The sequence below is a fragment of the Anomaloglossus baeobatrachus genome, chromosome 6 (assembly GCF_048569485.1).
Source record: "Anomaloglossus baeobatrachus isolate aAnoBae1 chromosome 6, aAnoBae1.hap1, whole genome shotgun sequence".
In the NCBI taxonomy this organism is placed as follows: Eukaryota; Metazoa; Chordata; class Amphibia; order Anura; family Aromobatidae; genus Anomaloglossus; species Anomaloglossus baeobatrachus.
Genome location: NC_134358.1, coordinates 204150599 through 204171638, shown reverse-complemented (window position 1 = coordinate 204171638; position 21040 = coordinate 204150599).

Here is a 21040-nt window from a genome sequence, read left to right as displayed (position 1 = left end):
GGTTTTCTTGAAAATAATAAGTCAAATAATGTGACGTGGGGGCTGCTTGTATGTATGAGCATTTTAGTCAAAGCTAGACAGTTTAAAAATTAGTTTATTTAGTCTTATATCGTCAACAATGAAGATTCCCTGTGTTTTTTGTGTCCAAATATTAAGTGAACTATTGTATATTGTCCCTGAGCAATGCAATATTTTCTATAAATTTTAATAACATGGATCTTTCTGAATTACAAACATATGATTTCTTTTGCCATCAAAAGATGCAGAAAAGCTTCTATCTATTATCTGTCTATCATCTATCTATCTTTTATCTATCTATTATCTATCTATTATCTATCTATCTATTATCTATCTATTATCTATCTATCTATTATCTATCTATCTATTATCTATCTATCTATCTATCTATCTATATATTATCTATCTATATATTATCTATCTATCTATCTATTGTGCCTTGAAAAAGTATTCACACCCAATTATCTTTTCCACGTTTTTTCTCATTACACCCACAAACTTGAATGTATTATTACTAGAGATGGGTGAGCTCTAAAATGCTTTGGTGCTTGTTACTTAAAGGGAATGTATCGTCAGAAAAAAAAAAAATTAAATACCTTAAAAAATGTAAAGTAATAATATTTTAATGTTTTGTTTAAATATTTTTTTTTTAATTGAGCAAAATATAAATAAAAAATTAAAAAGTTTAATATTTTCCACTGTTTCCACTGTTAAACACTAGGGGGAGCAGCTTCTGAAATCCTACAGAAATCCCACTGTAGAAAAAAGCTCAGATTACAGCCTGCAGTAAAGTGGGCGGAGTCTGCTCTCCTGTGCGTGGTGGCACGCCTCCCCCCTCCTAATCTGAGTGTTTACAAAGGATAACAGAGAATGACATGTAGGGACATAGTGCACAGCCATTTTGTTGGTGACCAGAAATGTCTAAAGTGTCACCAAGGATAGCAGGAGGATCACCCAGGCTAGGATTAGGTACACAGCCATGCAGACAGTATCACACAGGATAGGATTAGATACACGGCTCAGCAGACAGTATCACACAGGCTAGGATTAGATACACAGCTCAGCAGACAGTATCACCCAGGCTAGGATTAGGTACACAGCCGTGCAGACAGTATCACACAGGAGAGGATTAGATACACAGCTCAGCAGACAGTATCACCCAGGCTAGGATTAGATACACAGCCGTGCAGACAGCATCACCCAGGCTAGAATTAGATATACAGCCGCGCAGACAGCATCACCCAGGACAGGATTAGATACACGGCCGTGCAAACAGCATCACCCAGGACAGGATTAATTTTGAATATGAAGGACTGGAGAAAATGGGTTTAATGCCGCGCTAAACACCACGAGCATATATAGATAAAAATATTCTCTTTATTTAGATCATTCCTACGCGTTTCAGAGGCTCATCTGCCTCCTTCCTCAGGGAAAAGAATTTTTTCCCTGAGGAAGGAGGCAGATGAGCCTCTGAAACGCGTAGGAATGATCTAAATAAAGAGAATATTTTTATCTATATATGCTCGTGGTGTTTAGCGCGGCATTAAACCCGTTTTCTCCAGTCCTTCATATTCAAAATTTGTTCTATAACGGGGCCTCTGCAGAACCACCTAAGCGCTCATCCACGCTAACAAAGGGGTTGTGACTGGCACAACCCGGCCAGGTGAGCGCACTGTCTTTATCCTCTTTCACTCTGTAAACCGGGTAAAACCCTATTGCGCCCTTTTTTTCTCCCCCATTACAGCCAGGACAGGATTAGATACACGGCCGTGCAGACAGCATCACCCAGGACAGGATTAGATACACGGCTCAGCAGACAGCATCACCCAAGAGAGGATTAGATACACGGCTCAGCAGACAGCATCACCCAGGACAGGATTAGATACACAGCCGTGCAGACAGCATCACCCAGGAGAGGATTATATACACAGCCGTGCAGACAGCAATACACAGGATAGGATTAGATACACATCCATGCAGATAGTATCACACAGGAGAAGATTAGATACACAGCCGTGTAGACAGCATCAGCGGTAGCAGTGGCGGTACTCACATGCAGTGGGGTGCACAGACACACAGCAGCGGCGGCGGGCAGAGCGGTTGCTGGGGCGAACAGAGGGAGGAAGTATCATCGGAGATGGTAATGGCAGAGGGAGGGGCGGCGGTAGCAGTAATGGGGGCTGGGGAGAGCAGAGGGATGGTGTGTCAGCGGAGACGGGAACGTCGTGGGGGAGGGGCGGCAGTAGTGGGGGCTGGGGAAAGCAGAGGGATGGTGTGTCAGCGGAGACGGGAATGGCGAGGGGGAGGGGCGGCACTAGCGGTAGCAGTTGCGGGGGCTGGGGAGAGCGGAGGAAGGGGGTGTCATCGGTAATGAGGGGAGGGGAGGCGGCCTGTACTCACATCCCAGCGGTTGACAGGGGTGAAGTGGAGCAAACAGCACACGCTGTGAGCTCCACGATGATGGCGCTGAGATCCTCCCTCTGCTGTGATCTGGACAGCCCAGGGGGCGCATCCAGGTCACAGCAGACGCCCACTGTAATGCAAATCATCGGGTCGGATACCGACCATTGTTCTCTATGCACAGGGGCTGCCATAAAGGAGTGTGTAACTGTCGTTACACACACAGCAAATCCAACATGGTCCCCAGTGTATACAGTAAAATTAGAATTAAATAAAAACTATATAAGCTGCGATTTTCATTTTGTATTAAAAATACTTGATTTCATAATCACTATTTTTAATACAAAAATAAAAAAACGCGATACAGTCCCTTTAACAGAAGCAGGTCAGATGCTCTGAAAGGGCTCAACTGGAGAAACGAGTATTATGAAAGTCAATGATTGGGCATTTCAGCTCTCCGCCCACATATAGCCAGCCATATACAAAGTATTTTTGGAGGAGGGGAGGAAGATTTTTTTCTTTTACTTGACATGCTTCATCCAAAAATGTTCTTTTTGCCCATTAGGAGAGCCATTCAGAGACTGCAAATGGCTCACACTGGTGTGCCTGCTCACATATGCAGTGAGGTGAGCTGGCTCTTTGTGTTCTTGTTTCATGGACGACACATCTGAGCACCTGCGATACTCGGCTGAGCACCATGAGTACCTATGCACTGCGATGATCGATCGAGTATCAAGCAGTGGCGAGCATGCTTGCTCATCACTAATTACATCTGTCAAAGGCCACAAGCATAAAAAGGCTACCTCGGATAGACTTAGCTCAAGCTACACCATCTGGCAGATTCAAGAGAAAACCTTATAGAGGGATCTGGTTTTAAAAAAGGATTTAGTACATAGCTACCATTGAAGGGCTGCTGTCCAGAGGAATGAATAGTTTAAAAAGCAGGGTCAAAGCTAAGAAGTCGCGTCAAGTACAATGTAAGGATGCAAGTGGATAGTCAGAGTTCAAGTCAGAGTTGTAACACAGGAAAGACTAAACACATAACAAGAGCAAGGTCAGAGAGAGCCTAATACTTGTTAAACACACTAAATAACTGGAAGCAATTGTAAGTCAACTGGGAGTTATATAGAAGGGAGTCTCACCCATGGCTCCCAGCAGTAAGCTTATTACCAGCAAAACAAAATAGTATAGTAATAGGGGAAACTAGTCTCAGCAATCTAAAATCTAACGGTGGCTCAGTGGTTAGCACTGCAGTCTTGCAGCGCTGGGGTCCTCGGTTCAAATCCCACCAAGGACACTATCTGCAAGAAATTTGTATGTTCTCCCCGTGTTTGCGTGGGTTTCCTCCAGGTACGCTGGTTTCCTCCCACAATTCAATAATATACTGATAGGGACCTTAGATTGTGAACCCCAGTGTGGACAGTATTGCTGATGTATGTAAAGCGCTTTGGAATTAATAGCGCTATATAAATGAATAAATTATTATTATTAAACACCAACACTCTTTCTGCATTCACCAGTACTGCGATGCTGTCTAGTGATAAGGGCAGATGTTATAGCAGCATGTTTAGACATGAGTGTAACTGTATGTTATTTGGATTTTATCTGATATACTAACACTAAGGGGTACTTTGCACACTACGACATCGCAAGCCGATGCTGAGCGCGATAGTCCCCGCCCCTGTCGCAGCAGCGATATGTGGTGATAGCTGGCGTAGCGAAAATTATCGCTATGCCAGCTTCACATGCACTCACCTTGCCCTGAGACGTCGCTCTGGCCGGCGACCCGCCTCCTTATTAAGGGGGCGGGCCGTGCGGCGTCATAGCAACGTCACATGGCAGGAGGCCAATAGAAGCGGAGGGGCAGAGATGAGTGGGACGTAAACATCCCGCCCACCTCCTTCCTTCCGCATAGCCGACAGGAGCCGCGGTGAAGCAGGTAGGAGATGTTCCTCGCTCCTGCGACTTCACACACAGCGATATGTGCTGCCGCAGGAACGAGGAACAACATCGGACCGTCGCAGCAAGGTAATTATGGTTTTCGCCGACGCTACACCGATGATACGATTACGACACTTTAGCGCTCGTTAATCGTATCATCTAGGCTTTACACACTACGATGTCGAGAGCGACGCAGGAAGTGTGTCACTTTCGACATGACCCTACCGACATCGCACCTGCGATGTCGTAGTGTGCAAAGTACCCCTAAGTTTCAAGTATTTGTGATCTGTAAAGGAAATAATACTGTTATCTAAATATTTTAAATATATAAATCTGAAAATTAACACATGCACTTGTATTCATCCTTCCTGAGCCAATATTTTTGTAGGACCACCTTTCACTGCAATTAGTTCCTCAAGGCCTTTGGGGTACATCTCTACCAGCATTGCACATCTATAGGCTGAAAGTTCTTCCATTCTTCTTTGTAAACAGCTCTATCTCAGTGAGTTTTGATGGAGAGCGTCTGTGAACAGCAATTTTCAAGTCTTGCCACAGATTCTCAATAAGATTTGGGACTTTGACTGCACCTTTCAAATACATTAATATGCTTTCATATAAACCATGCACTTCTAGATCTGACAGTATGTTTATTGTTTTTGTCCTGCTTGAAGGTAAACCTATCCTCCAGTCTCAAGTCTTTTGCAGCCTTTGGCCCTGTCACACTAGCAAATGGAATTTTCTTAAGAAAATTCCGCACCCTCTGAAAGATTACCACACCTGTGGTAAAAAAAAAACGCAGTAAACCGCACCTGAAAACCGCTACAGTTTTACCGCGATTTGCCGCGGTTTTCCCACGGTATTGCCACAAATTTTCCGCAGGTTGTTCCCTGCAGTTTTTTACCATTATCTATGGCAACAATCACAGGTACCTGCAGAAAAGAAGTGACATACACATTCTTTTTGCTGCAGAAAACATGCAGCAAAACCTGTAGGGAAAAAACGCAGTGTGCTCACAGCATTTTTTTTTTACCATAGGTTTTGCTGGGGAAGAACTGCAGCAAGGTTATGAACATTTTCTGCAACAAAACCGCGGCAAAACCACAGTAAAAAACGCAGTGTGCTCACAGCATTTTTTTTTACCATAGGATTTGCTGGGGAAGAACTGCAGCAAGGTTATGAACATTTTCTGCAACAAAACCGCGGCAAAACCACAGTAAAAAACGCAGTGTGCGCACAGGGCCTTTAACAGTTTTTCCACCAGGATTGCCCATGAATCTTCCAGTCAACTCTGACCAACTTTTTTCCCTGCTGAAGAAAAGCATCCCTACAGCACAATGCTGCCACCACCATGTTTGATGGTGGAGATACTGTTTTCAGGATGATGGGCAGTTTTAGTTTTCAGCCACACATAGCGTTTGGCGTTTCGCTCCAAAACTTCTACTTTGGACTCATCTGATCAGACCACCTTCTTCTAATTGCTAGATGTGTCCCTTACATGGCTATTTGAAAACTGCAAACAGGTCTTTTTATGGCTTGCTTTCAAAAATGTCTTTCTTCTTGCAACTCTGCAATAAAGGCCAGATTTGCAGAGTATATGACCAATATCACAAGTCTGTAAGAGTAAAATTGTTTCAGAATTAAGAGGTGATTTTTATATGATTCTAAACTCAGTAAAAATATCCCAAACATTAAATCACGTAGTTTTTTTTTTACAAACACTGACTCTTTAGGCTTCCAAAAGAATAGAATTCCGTAGGCTTCAAAAAGGCATTCCGTTCATACTATTCTCAAGACTTTGCTCTAGTGTATTGCAGTGATGTTCCTGGGCTGATGGAAAATTTTAACACTGAGTACAATGTGAGCGACTGGAGACTCTTTATTGATTCATCCAAAAAAGTTTGCAAGTTGTGCTACTGCACATTGGCAGCTATTATGCTTCAGTGCCTGTAGGGTATTCTGAGCACTTGAAGGAAAGCTATGAGAATTTAGACTTTATTCTCAAGAACCTTAACTACGAGGATCAAGGACGTTCAATATGTCATGATTTGAAAATTCTCTAGTTGCTCCTTGGATAGCAAGGAGGATACACAAAATACTCATGCTTTTTGTGTGAATGGGACAGTCAAGATATGTCTTGGAACCAAAAAAAGTTGGCCAACGGGATCATCTTTGCAACCTGGACTCATAAACAATGCTGCGGAAAGTTTAGTTGATCACACTAACGTTCTCTTGCCATAACGCCACATTAATATTGAAGTAATTAATCAGTTTTTGAAAGCTGTACCGAAAGGACAGACTTTTAAGTACCTATCTACTTAAGGACTGTCCAAAGCAAAACTGAAGTATGGCATTTTTGTGGTATCAGATATTCAGAAATCCATGAAAAACGACGTTTGAAACAAAAATGAAAGATATACTTTATTTGTTTGATTCTTTACTTGTTGTGAAGAAATTTCTATTTAACAACAAAGATCCAAAATTTAAGTCCATCGTGGAGAATATGCTGACACGTTTCAAAACCTTGTGTTATCTGATGAATTTTAATTTACATTTTCTACATTCCCATTTGGTCTAATTTAAAAAAAAAATTGGTGCGGTTAACGAAGAGCAAGAAGAAAAATTTAATCAGGATATTAAGAAGATGGAGTAAAGATACCAAAGTAGATGGAACGTGAATATGATGGGAGACTACTGCTGAATTCTGAGAGAAAAGGGATCAAGAGGAACTTTGAAGAGAAAAGGAGAAGGTGCAAGAATTAATTTCCAATAAAGTTGCAGAATGAATGTTCAATAATTTTATATACAGTGCTGGCCAAAAGTATTGGCATCCTGCAATTCTGTCAGATAATACTCAGTTTCTTCTTGAAAATGATTGCAATCACAAATTCTTTGGTATTATTATCTTCATTTATTTTGCTTGCAATGAAAAAACACAAAAGAGAGTGAAACAAAAATCAAATCATTGATCATTTCACACAAAACTCTAAAAATGGGCCAGACAAAAGTATTAGCACCCTTAAGGGCCCGTTACACGCTGCGATATATCTAACGATATGTCGTCGGGGTCACGTCGTTAGTGACACACATCCGGCATCATTTGACATATCGTAGCGGGTGACAGCTACGAGCGACTGTCAACGAGCAAAAATATTCACCTTATCGTTGCTCGTTGACACGTCACTCATTTTAAAAAAATTTAACGTCCTTCTGCACGCTGGTTGTTCATTGTTCCCGAGGCAGCACACATCGCTCTGTGTGACACCCCGGGAATGATGAACTGCAGCTTACCTGCATCCCGCCGGCAATGCGGAAGGAAGGAGGTGGGCGGGATGTTACATCCCGCTCATCTCCGCCCCTCTGCTTCTATTGGGCGGCTGCTGTGTGACGTCGCTGTGACGCCGAACGTCCCTCCCTCTTCAGGAGGAGGATGTTCGCCGCCCACAGCGAGGTCGTTCGGAAGGTAAGTACGTGTGACGGTGGTTACCGACTTTGTGCGACTCGGGCAACAAATTGCCCATGTTGCACAAACGATGGAGGCGGGTGCGATCGCACATGCGATCGCACGATAAATCACCATGTGTAAAGCGGCCTTTAACCTAATTCTTGGTTGCACAACCTTTAGCCAAAATAACTGCGAACAACCGCTTCCAGTAACCATCAATGAGTTTCTTACAATGCTCTGCTGGAATTTTAGACAATTCTTCTTTGGCAAACTGCTCCAGGTCTGAAGGCTGCCTTCTCCAAACTGCCATTTTGAGATCTCTCCACAGGTGTTCTATGGGATTCAGGTCTGGACTCATTGCTGGCCACTTTAGTAGTCTCCAGTGCTTTCTCTCAAACCATTTTCTAGTGCTTTTTGAAGTGTGTTTTGGGTCATTGTCCTGCTGGAAGACCCATGACCTCTGAGGAAGACCCAGCTTTCTCACACTGGGCCCTACATTATGCTGCAAAATTTGTTGGTAGTCTTCAGACTTCATAATGCCATGCATACGGTCAAGCAGTCCAGTGCCAGAGGCAGCAAAGCAACCCCAAAACATCAGGGAACCTCCGCCATATTTGACTGTAGGGACCGTGTTCTTTTCTTTGAATGCCTATTTTTTTCCTGTAAACTCTGTTGATGGCTTTTCCCAAAAAGCTCTACTTTTGTCTCATCTGACCAGAGAACATTCTTCCAAAACGTTTTAGGCTTTCTCAGGTAAGTTTTGGCAAACTCCAGCCTGGTTTTTTTATGTCTCGGGGTAAGAAGTGGGGTCTTCCTGGGTATCCTACCATACAGTCCCTTTTCATTCAGACGCCGACGGATAGTACGGGTTGACACTGTTGTACCCTCGGACTGCAGGGCAGCTTGAACTTGTTTGGATGTTAGTCGAGGTTCTTTATCCACCATCCGCACAATCTTGCGTTGAAATCTCTCATCAATTTTTCTTTTCCGTCCACTTCTAGGGAGGTTAGCCACAGTTCCATGGGCTTTAAACGTCTTGATGACAATGAGCACCGTAGACACATGAACTTTCAGGTCTTTGGAGATGGACTTGTAGCCTTGAGATTGCTCATGCTTCCTCACAATTTGGATTCTCAAGTCCTCAGACAGTTCTTTGGTCTTCTTTCTTTTCTCCATGCTCAATGTGGTACACACAAGGACACAGGACAGAGGTTGAGTCAACTTTAATCCATGTCAACTGGCTGCTGATTTAGTTATTGCCAACACCTGTTTGGTCCCACAGGTAAGTTACAGGTGCTGTTAAGTACACAAATTAGAGAAGCATCACATGATTTTTCAAACAGTGCCAATACTTTTGTCCACCCCCTTTTTATGTTTGGTGTTGAATTATATCCAATTTGGCTTTATGACAAATTTATTTTTCTTCTTCATTGAAGACAAATTAAATGAAGATAATAATACCAAAGAATTTGTGATTGCAATCATTTTCAAGAAGAAACTGAGTATTATCTGACAGAATTGCAGGGGTGCCAATACTTTTTTTCTTGTTCATTTCACTCTTGATTTGTGCAAAAACCATAAGTGATAGTTTAAATTAGCAGTCTTTTTTAAATCATGGCATAGGAAAACCTAAGAATCAATCAATGGATTTGAAACAATTTTTATAAACCCAAATTTTGTACACCTTTGTCTTTGTTCTACGGACAGATTCTCCCTCTCTGAAGCTCTTTTAGTTTTACTTTGGGCCACTCTGTTGCTTCATTAATTAGTGCTCTCCTTGATTGGCATGTCAATTTAGATAGACAGCCATATCTTGGTAGGTTTGTAGTTGTGCCACGCTTCTTCCATTTTTGGATGATGGATTGATCGGTGCTCAGTAAAATTTTCACAGCTTGGGCTACTTTTCTTTGTAACTTAACCCTGCTTCACTCTTCTCCACAACTTTATCCTTGACCTGTTTGATGTGTTCTTTAGGATTTCCTTGTTGCAATTTGATCCCTAATTTTGTCAAACAATCCTCTGCAGCCTTCACAGAACAGAAATTTGTCACAGGTGTACTTATTTACTAACTAGGTAACTTCTTAAGCCTTATGACATTCACAATCTTATTTGGGGTATCAGACTTCAGGGGGGTGAATAGAAATGCATGTCACAATTTTCACATTTATATTTTTAAAATATTTAAAAAACAATGTATGATTTCCTTTACATGTCATAAATACTTGCTATTTAGTGTTGGTTTAGCTCATAAAATGCCAATAACATACCATGAAGTTTGTGGGTGTAATGTGAAAATTTAGAAACGTTCACATTGTATGATTACTTTTTCAAGACAATGTATCTATTGTAAGATGGTCGTTGGTAAAATCCTGGAGGGGGAATATGTTTCACCATACCTTCGGTAATGTGAAACCCGGATGTAGGCTGCAGCATGTTATGTGTAGACGGTTAATTGGCCATGAAAAGGGCCGGGTTTTTTGTGAAGTGTTAGAGAGATAGATGGGATGGCTGTTCAAATTTATCCAACCCAGGGTGTGGTCCAGGAAGAAAAATGAAGGTCTCTGGATTCACCTTATTCTGTGTTTGCAGGTGAGCAGACCTTCAGAGTCGTGATCGTAGTGCAAAGCGTTGAACCCTAAAGCCTGCTTTACACGTTGCAATTTCGCATACGATATCGTATGCGATTTGCAACACCCCCATCGTATGTGTGGCACGTTCAATTTGTTGAACGTGCCGCACAAACGATTAATTCCGTCACACGTACTTACCCGTCCATACGACCTCGCTGTGGGCAGCGAACATCCACTTTCTGGAGTGGGAGGGACGTTCGGCGTGACAGCGACGTCACACGGCAGCCGGCTAATAGAAGCGGAGGGGCGGAGCTGAGCGTGACGTAAACATCCCGCCCACCTCCTTCCTTCCACATTACCGGCCGGGAGCCGCATGACACAGGTAAGATCTGTTCATCATTCCCGGGGTGTCACACACTGCGATGTGTGCTACCACAGGTACGATGAACAATCTGACATTCAATTCTAGAGAAATGAACGATATGCGTGCGATGAACGTTTTACCGTTCAATCGCAATCGCACGTACCTGTCACACACTGCAATGTACCTTACGATGCCGGATGTGCGTCACTTACGACGTGACCCCGCCGACACATTGTAAGATACATTGCAGTGTGTAAAGCGGGCTTAAGCCTGAGTGGGCAGACCCCACAGTTATACGGATGGTTTTGAGTGGTGTTTTGTTTTCTTTTTACTGGAAAGGCTGTTTATATTTATTTTATTCTGTGCTAGATTATGAAGCTTTTAATAAACCATCTGAAAATTTAAATAAGAAGCATTCCTCTGTCTCCCACAGCAGAAGCTACTGAGTGAACCATTCTACCACAATAAACTTCCATCCATCTCATAGTTATTCATTCCAATCATATCAAGCATTTATAGTATTTAGTAGAGCATTTTTTGGATTATGCCAGGCAAAACCCGGGAGCTCATGCCGGTGACTTCCCTGGCAACCGTCAGGTGGCGTACTTAGATGTGTGTGATGTCTCACTCTGGGAATAGTCGTCATAACTGCTGCAGTGCCCTGCAAGGCTCAGAAATCCAATATGTTTCAAAAGACTAACTGTCTGATCCCTGATGAAGAAAGCCAGTTAGTCTTTAAAAAATTTTGGATTTCTGAGCATAGCTGGACGCTGTAGCTGTTAGGCCCCTCTCACAAGTCAGTGATTCTGGTACGTTTGTGCTTTTTTCAAAATGTACCAGAATCACTGACATACGCAGACCCATTCTAATCAATGGGTCTGCTCACACATCAGTGATTTTTCACTGAACGTGTCTCCATGCAGCGTGCACCCTTGGCCGTGATTCTGCACGGAGACATGTCAGTTTTTATCTGGCATCACTGATGACCCACGGACCACACTATGGTGTGATCCATGTGTGATTAGTGAAACACGTACCAGAAAATCACAGCCATATTAAATATTAAATATTTTCAACTTACCTTGCCTGCGATTCGCTGTGCCTGCTCCGCTCTCAGCAGCTCCTGCTTGGCTCATGAATATTCATGAGAGCAGGAAAACCAAACCAGGAAGTAGGTGCTGAGAGCGGTGGGCAGACGCTGGAGACCCGAGGAGATCAGCACCATAGACAGCAGCAGTGAAGGCAGGTGAGTAATGTCCATATGCAATCACGGATCACGGATTGCACATGGACAACCCACGTGTGCCGTGAATCACGGAACACGGAGGGACATGTGCATGTTTTACACGTCAGTAAAGAACGTCAGTGTTTTTCACTGACGTGTTAAACGGGCCTTAAGCTGAATATTCTCAGCGTGTGATGTCATGTGCATCTAAGTATGCCAACTCATGGTTGCTAGGGAAGTCACCTTCCAGAGCGCCCTGATTTTGCCCAGCGTACCACCGCAAATAATGCTCATCAGAAAGCACATGAGGTAAAGTTATATATCCAGGACTAACATCTTTATTCCTCTAGATCTGAAGCTGATGCTTCAATCAGCACATGAAAGTGCTTATACCATCACTGTCTTTATCACCTCCTTATATTACTTAAGTTTACCATTAGATTGCAGCATTTATCTGCATATTAGCTCTGTGTGGGCTTGTAGATACTGATTCTCTCAGCAGAGTCCTTAACTACTACACCCATCATCGGCCTCTCTATATTGGTTTTATATCACTGTAAGGATTTAGGGCAATCTCTGCTCAGTTTGCAATTGACCATTATTTCATTCTATGTGACGTGCCCATGGGGTCTTTGGGGTTACTTGTCGCCTGGCCAGTGTAGAGGGGTTGGGATGTCACAGTGGCCTGGCCTGGTTCCGTCAACCCAGTGGTGTCAATAAAATGGGGCATAGTGGTGATACTGGGAGTTATTTGTGACGCCACCTGTGGTATCCAGCTATAATGGGTATATACTGGTGCTGCGGCTATGGGGACAGCCTGATCCTCCTCCTCAGTTGACATATCCGGCTCATTTGCCTGTTCCCGGCAGCAGGGCTCCTCTTCATGTGCTTCTCTGGGTTCCACTCACAATGGCACGGCCCCTTTCTTCCCTCACTGTGCAGCTAATGATGACCGTTGTTTTGAGTGAACACGATATACACAGTTCGTTAGGCGCCCAGTACCCGTGGTTGCGGGCATTTTATTCTCTTTGTGAATCCAAGTTGACGCGTCATTGGGGTCTTGGGGGTTACTTGTCGCCGGGCCGGTGTAGAGGGTTTGGGATACCACAGTGGCCTGGCCTGATTCCGTGACCCCGGCGATGTCAATAAAATGGAGGATAGTGGTGATGATGGGAGTTATTCGTGACGCCACCTGTGGTATGCGGCTATAATGGGAGCCGCCGCTGCAAGGGGGGTTTCGTCTGACTGCCGATGGTAACGCAGCTAGGTTGGTACAGCTTTCCACAGTCAGAGCTCAGGCCCACAGGGAGGATGAGAGTAGTAGTCTCCGGATGCTGTGCAGCTAAGGCACTTGAAAGATTGGATGACACAGGGGTTGCAATAAAAGTTCTTTTACCCACTGAGATGTCGCCGCCCTGGGACTGCTGGACTCTGCCGTCATGGATCCCAGCTGATCCCGGATAGTACGGAGGTCAGAACCGGTGTTTTTTTCAGTGAGTTCTTCCTCCCTGCACTGTGTTGTGTGAGTCCCTGCGGCTTGAAGCTATGCTGGGACTCGAGTCCTGGGAATGGTTCTTTTCCCGGCCCATATAGCAGGCAGCGCGAGTCCGTTGCTGGTGCCGCCCATTGGTTACGACTCCTGGCTCTATACGCTGCTTTGCCCCGGGATCTGTGTGTGGGCCCGAAGACTTGAAATCCTCTGCCCGGCGGATTCTGCTGGCGGGACTTGAAGTGCCCACCAGCCTAGGGCTCCCGACCCTGTTCTTTGTGCGCTCTGTCCTGAGGGAGCTATGGTGCAGCTCTCCCCTCAGCGACCATGTTCTCCTACGTCTCATTTGTTTCCGGGTTGTCATTGTTCTGTCTGAGTTTGTGTGCCGCTTTGCTTCCCTGATCAGTCGCTCCACCCCCGGGTTGCTGAACTAGTGGGTAGGAGGCCCCAGACATTGTGGTGACCATCCTAAATGACCCTACCCTAACCCAGTCCTGGTGATAGGACAACTATGTGTTTTGGTGGATTGTGGTGGTTAACCGTTGACCTCTTCCTTACCCGTGATGAATACTACACCTCTGGTGAGGTGCAGTACCCTGTGGCGACTGACGCCTAGGGGGGGGCACATATGCAGGGAGTGTGGTAGTCTCTTTTACTTAAACTGTGTCACTTGAAAAAATCTTTGACATCATAAACATGTGTTCTGATTGGTGGGGCGCTGTGTTAAGAAAATACAGGAGGAGAACCTCTCTGCTTGACTCAAAAGAAAGTCTTTGAAGCCCACCTCCAGTATCAGAGGAGAGCATCATTAGGTAGAGTATCATTCCCTGAGGAAGAAGGCTATCCTGCCTTCGAAACGCATAGGAAATGCCACCTTTTTTCCTAGCAAGGGCTTTTGTAGCCTGCTGTACGATGCCACCTGCTCGCTCCCCTTGCTCAACGCACTAAGTTGCCAAGTAGGCTTTCAGCCGAGGCCCCGGTAACCAGCGTTCTAGGCTATTACGCTCATTGCTTTCAGCTTTTGGCCTCAAGCTCCAAGCTTGCAGCGTCACTCTTCACGCTACCAGCAGACAGAAGCCTCCATGTACAACAGAGCACAAGGCAAGTGGCTTACAGCCAAACATTTCCTATCTGCATACCATCAACGAATGTTGTATTCTACTGCAACTTGCACTAATCAGACTCACCCTGTGTAACTCTACCTTTCCATTCATTATACCACCAGGAATGGTTCAGCATATCAGGTTGTAACAATGCCAGAAGAGATGTAATTTATGCACTAGACCCCATCATTAAACAGGGTAGGTGTTGTACTGTATGAACGTTCCAGCATTGTGGACCACTAATGATCATAACCTTTGATTACACTGATTACCGTAATCTGTTTTATTGTAAAGGAGCTGTTATTGTCTCGCCCTTCAGTGACCATACACTTAGGGTACCTTCACACTTAGCGATGCAGCAGCGATCCGACCAGCGATCTGACCTGGTCAGGATCGCTGCTGCATCGCTACATGGTCGCTGGTGAGCTGTCAAACAGGCAGATCTCACCAGCGACCAGTGAACAGCCCCCAGCCAGCAGCGACGTGCAAGCGACGCTGCGCTTGCACGGAGCCGCCGTCTGGAAGCTGCGGAGACTGGTAACTAAGGTAAACATCGGGTATGGTTACCCGATGTTTACATTAGTTACCAGTGTGAGCAGGGAGCAGGGAGCCGCGCACACTGAGCGCTGGCTCCTTGCTCTCCTAGCTACAGTACACATCGGGTTAATTAACCCAATGTGTAATGCAGCTACATGTGCAGAGAGCAGGGAGCCGCGCACACTGCTTAGCGCTGGCTCCTTGCTCTCCTAGCTGCTGTACACATCGGGTTAATTAACCCGATGTGTACAGCAGCTACATGTGCAGAGAGCCGGAGCCGGCAGCACAGGCAGCGTGAGAGCTGCAGAGGCTGGTAACTAAGGTAAATATCGGGTAACCACCTTGGTTACCCGATGTTTATCTTGGATACAGCTTACCTCAGCTGTCAGACGCCGGCTCCTGCTCCCTGCTCGCTTCATTTGTCGCTCTCTTGCTGTCACACACAGCGATCTGTGTGTCACAGCAGGAGAGCGGCTTTGAAGAAAACGAACCAGGGCTGTGTGTAACGAGCAGCGATCTCGCAGCAGGGGCCAGATCGCTGCTCAGTGTCACACACAGCGAGATCGCTAATGAGGTCACTGCTGCGTCACAAAAACCGTGACTCAGCAGCGATCTCGGCAGTGAGCTCGCTATGTGTGAAGCACCCCTTATTTGGACTCCATTTAAACCAAGTGGGAAAGCACAGCCTGCATAGGATCAGACAAGTGTGATATAATATCTCCTATGGGTGCTTTTTTATCTGCAGAGTCTACACCTCCTAACTTAGGGTACCTTCACACTTAGCGATGCAGCAGCGATCCGACCAGCGATCTGACCTGGTCAGGATCGCTGCTGAATCGCTACATGGTCGCTGGTGAGCTGTCAAACAGGCAGATCTCACCAGCGACCAGTGAACAGCCCCCAGCCAGCAGCGACGTGCAAGCGACGCTGCGCTTGCACGGAGCCGCCGTCTGGAAGCTGCGGAGACTGGTAACTAAGGTAAACATCGGGTATGGTTACCCGATGTTTACATTAGTTACCAGTGTGAGCAGGGAGCAGGGAGCCGCGCACACTGAGCGCTGGCTCCTTGCTCTCCTAGCTACAGTACACATCGGGTTAATTAACCCGATGTGTAATGCAGCTACATGTGCAGAGAGCAGGGAGCCGCGCACACTGCTTAGCGCTGGCTCCTTGCTCTCCTAGCTGCTGTACACATCGGGTTAATTAACCCGATGTGTACAGCAGCTACATGTGCAGAGAGCCGGAGCTGGCAGCACAGGCAGCGTGAGAGCTGCAGAGGCTGGTAACTAAGGTAAATATCGGGTAACCACCTTGGTTACCCGATGTTTATCTTGGATACAGCTTACCTCAGCTGTCAGACGCCGGCTCCTGCTCCCTGCTCGCTTCATTTGTCGCTCTCTTGCTGTCACACACAGCGATCTGTGTGTCACAGCAGGAGAGCGGCTTTGAAGAAAACGAACCAGGGCTGTGTGTAACGAGCAGCGATCTCGCAGCAGGGGCCAGATCGCTGCTCAGTGTCACACACAGCGAGATCGCTAATGAGGTCACTGCTGCGTCACAAAAAGCGTGACTCAGCAGCGATCTCGGCAGTGAGCTCGCTGTGTGTGAAGCACCCCTTAGGTGGTGGGACTCTAGCTAACAGTAGCGCGGTAATACTTATTCAGTTTTATTTCTTTTTATTGACAGATCTGGATACGGACTCTGTCCTCTACCAGTTGCTATCCCATTTTACACTTTTGTGTAATAAAAAGAATTTGGGTTTTTTGAGCGCTAGTAGTATTTATTTATTATAGAGTATCATTATTTCTTTAATTTAGCGATTCATTGGGGTCTTAGCACCTAGACTACTAACAATTTAAACTTCTGCCTCAACTCTATGATGTGACATGTTTTTTTTCAATTAAAGTTAAATTTATTTAGTCCAAACTAACTTGGAATATTAGATTTTCAATTTAGCATTTTGAAAGGATTTTTCAGAATTATTCCTGTCTGAAAAGCATATCGAAGTTACATAGCTTGTTAAAGATATAGCATAACAAAAGCTTATTAGAGATCAGGATTGGGTTCCAGTTTTTACAAATAAGCATTAATGTTTCCATTTGCCGACAGTCAGTAGAGAACTTTAAAATCCTGACAAATTGAATTACAGAGTTTATAAAAGGTGCCTGACTTTTCATTACACCCAAAAATACAATGGAGCGTCGCCGATGCACCCTAGGAATTAGATACTGTTTTGGACCAGTCACTTTCGTATTTCATCCAACAGATTATTTAATTGCACGTTCTCAGCTGCGATTGTGATATATTACTGGCAGCTTCATGGACATGAAACTCTTTGAAAACAATGACACAAGTGTGAGAAAAGCATTACAAGAATAATGTCACCGAAATGATCACCATTAAGTTATCAATGTCAATAGCATTCATTTAGCTTCAACTACTATTGGTATTCATATCCTTTCAGCTTTAGTTGTTACTGGCAGATATTCATTAGCTGATAATTATCATGTAGGAACATATATTTGGGGTTACATATAAATTAATGACATCTGGTTTAATTACATATAATTTAATGACATATACATGGAATTACATATCCATTCTGACCATTGGTTTAAAGGTAGATTTTACAAGTGAGATATAGATATGCCTCATTTCACACTGTAATGGTTAATAAGTCACCTTTAAATAGGACTATTGTGCTGTTTCTATAAGAGAAATATTTTCTGTATGATTTTATGTTAGAAATACAGGCTGCATAGACATTATTGTATGAGTATGGAGAATAGAAATATATTACAGAATAAAAAAGTAATAAATATTAACCCCTTCACGACCGCGGGCAGTAAAATTACGTCCTATTTTAACGTGACTTAACGACCAGGGACGTAATTTTACTGCCTAAACTTCATTTGATTGCCGTGGCCATAGCAACGGCTTTCAAATGATGTCCCCTGCTGTTTCTTACAGCAGGGGACCTTTGCTTGACCCCGGGGGCGGCATCGCCACCCCCTATCGACGATCGATGTGATTGGCTGTTCAAATCTGAACCGCCAACCACATCGATCGCACTAATTTCGGCAAAAATAATGCCCGAATTAGTGCGATCCTGTGAGATCCAGCTATGAGATGCCGCAGCTGCTGCAGCATATCATAGGTGGACCTCAAACATGCCGCCCCCAGCCCCTGCAGCACTGATTGGAGCGATCGTGCTATGATGCGCAATCGCTCCAATCAGTGTGCAGTGGGGCGGTCTGATCTGCCAGTGGCCGCCCTCCCCAGGCCTGTGCTGGCCTGCGAGCCCTCCCCCAATATGTCTGCAGCGTGGTACTTGTGGTACCACGCCACCGCTTCTGCTGCCGCCGCCGCCGCCGCCAAGGTCACCGCTGCTGCTGCACGTGAGTACTGTGCTCACTTTGCAGCTCCCGTGATAGCCCCTGCCGTGCCCCCCCGCGATCTGCCCCCCCCGACATCCCGATCTGCTCCCCCCAACCCCCCCCCCCCCGACATCCCGATCTGCTCCCCCCGCGATCTGACTGCCTCCCCCATTATCTCTATTCTGCTTCTGCAGCTCCCTCTGGTCTCCCCCCCTGCTCTCCCCCCCCCTCTGCTCTCACCACCCCCTCTCCCCCTCTGCTATCCCCCCCCCCTCTGCTCTCACCCCCCCTCTCCCCCTCTGCTCTCCCCCGATGTCCTCTTACCTGTCTTCACCGGCCTGATCACATCTGCGTCCATCGCTGGGTCCTTCCTGGGCATTCTGCTGATCTGCCTGCTGCTCCTGTAAAGCTGTCCATCTCTCTGCCATCTGTTCCTCTGCAGCTCTTCTGGTCAGTGATCCTCCTGCTAGTCCTCTGGGTACTGTGAGTATAACTTTTTTTTTTTTTTTCCCGTATCCCCTGTCCATTTTTACACCTCATCCATCCGTGCGTCCCGCCAAGCGCTGATCAGGGATGCAGATAACGGATCGGCATCCCTGCTCAATTTTTGGCGTGACTTTTTTTTCCGTATCCCCGACGCTTTTTGTATCGCATCCGTCCGTGCGTCCCGCCAAGCGCTGATCAGGGATGCACATAACGGATCGGCATCCATGGTCAATTTTTGGCGTGACTTTTTTCCGTATTCACGACGCTTTTTGTATCGCATCCGTCCGTGCGTCCCGCCGAGCGCTGATCAGGGATGCAGATAACGGATCTGCATCCGTGGTCAGTTTTTGGCGTGACTTTTTTCCGTATTCACGACGCTTTTTGTATCACATCCGTCCGTGTGTCCCGCCGAGCGCTGATTAGGGATGCAGATAACGGATCGGCATCCCTGCTCAATTTTTGGCGTGACTTTTTTCCGTATTTGCGACGCTTTTTGTATCGCATCCATCCGTGCATCCCGCCAAGCGCTGATCAGGGATGCACATAACGTATCTGCATCCATGGTCAATTTTTGGCGTGACTTTTTTTTTTACGTATCCCCGACGCTTTTTTTTATCGCATCCGACCGTGCGTCCTGCAGCGGCCGATCAGTGCACTGCGTCTGTGCGTTTGAAAAGTCAAATGGCGCTCCTTCTCTTCTGAGCCCCGCCATTCGCCCAAACAATTACTTTCCACCACATATGAGGTATCGTCGTACTCAGAGGAGAAATTGCACAATACATTTTATGGTGCATTTTTTCCTGATAGCCTTGTGAAAAAAAAGCTACCTAGTTGAAGCAACCGTTTTGTGGTAAAAAAAATAATTTTTCTTTTCACGGCTCAACGCTATAAACTTCTGTGAAGCCCCCAGGTGTTCAAAGTGCTCACCAAACATCTAGAAAAATTATTTGAGGGCTCTAGTTTCCAAAATGGTGTCACTTGTGGGGGATCTCCTCTGTTTAGGCACCATAGGGGGTCTCCAAACGTGACATGGCGTCCGCTAATGATTCCAACCAATTTTGCTGTCAAATGGCGCTCCTTCTCTTCTGAGCCCCGCCATGCGCCCAAACAATTACTTTCCACCACATATGAGGTATCTGCGTACTCAGGAGAAAATGCACAATACATTTTATGGTGCATTTTTTCCTGATAGCCTTGTGAAAAAAAAAGCTACCTAGTTGAAGCAACCGTTTTGTGGTAAAAAAAATTTTTTTCTTTTCACGGCTCAACGCTATAAACTTCTGTGAAGCCCCCAGGTGTTCAAAGTGCTCACCAAACATCTAGAAAAATTATTTGAGGGCTCTAGTTTCCAAAATGGTGTCACTTGTGGGGGATCTCCACTGTTTAGGCACCATAGGGGGTCTCCAAACGTGACATGGCGTCCGCTAATGATTCCAACCAATTTTGCTGTCAAATGGCGCTCCTTCTCTTCTGAGCCCCGCCATGCGCCCAAACAATTACTTTCCACCACATATGAGGTATCTGCGTACTCAGGAGAAAGTGCACAATACATTTTATGGTGCATTTTTTCCTGTTACCCTTGTGAAAAAAAAAGCTACCTAGTTGAAGCAACTGTTTTGTGGTAAAAAAAAAATTTTTTTCTTTTCACGGCTCAACGCTATAAACTTCTGTGAAGTCCCCAGGGGTTCAAAGTGCTCACCAAACATCTAGAAAAATTATTTGAGGGCTCTAGTTTCCAAAATGGGGTCACTTGTGGGGGAGCTCCATTGGTTAGGCACCTCAGGGGGTCTTCAAACCCGACATGGCGTCCGCTAATGAGTGCAGCTAATTTTGCGTTCAAAAATTCAAATGGCGCTCCTTCCCTTCCGAGCTCTGCCGTGCGCCCAAACAATTGATTTTTACCACATATGGGGTATCAGCATACTCAGGAGAACATGCACAATAAATTGTATTGTGTACTTTCTCTTTTCTCCCTTGTAAAAATGAAAATTTTATGGCTAAAGTAACATTTTTGTGTTAAAAAGTAAAATTTTCATTTTTTCCTTCCACATTGCTTTGGTTCCTGTGAAGCACCTAAAGGGTTAATAA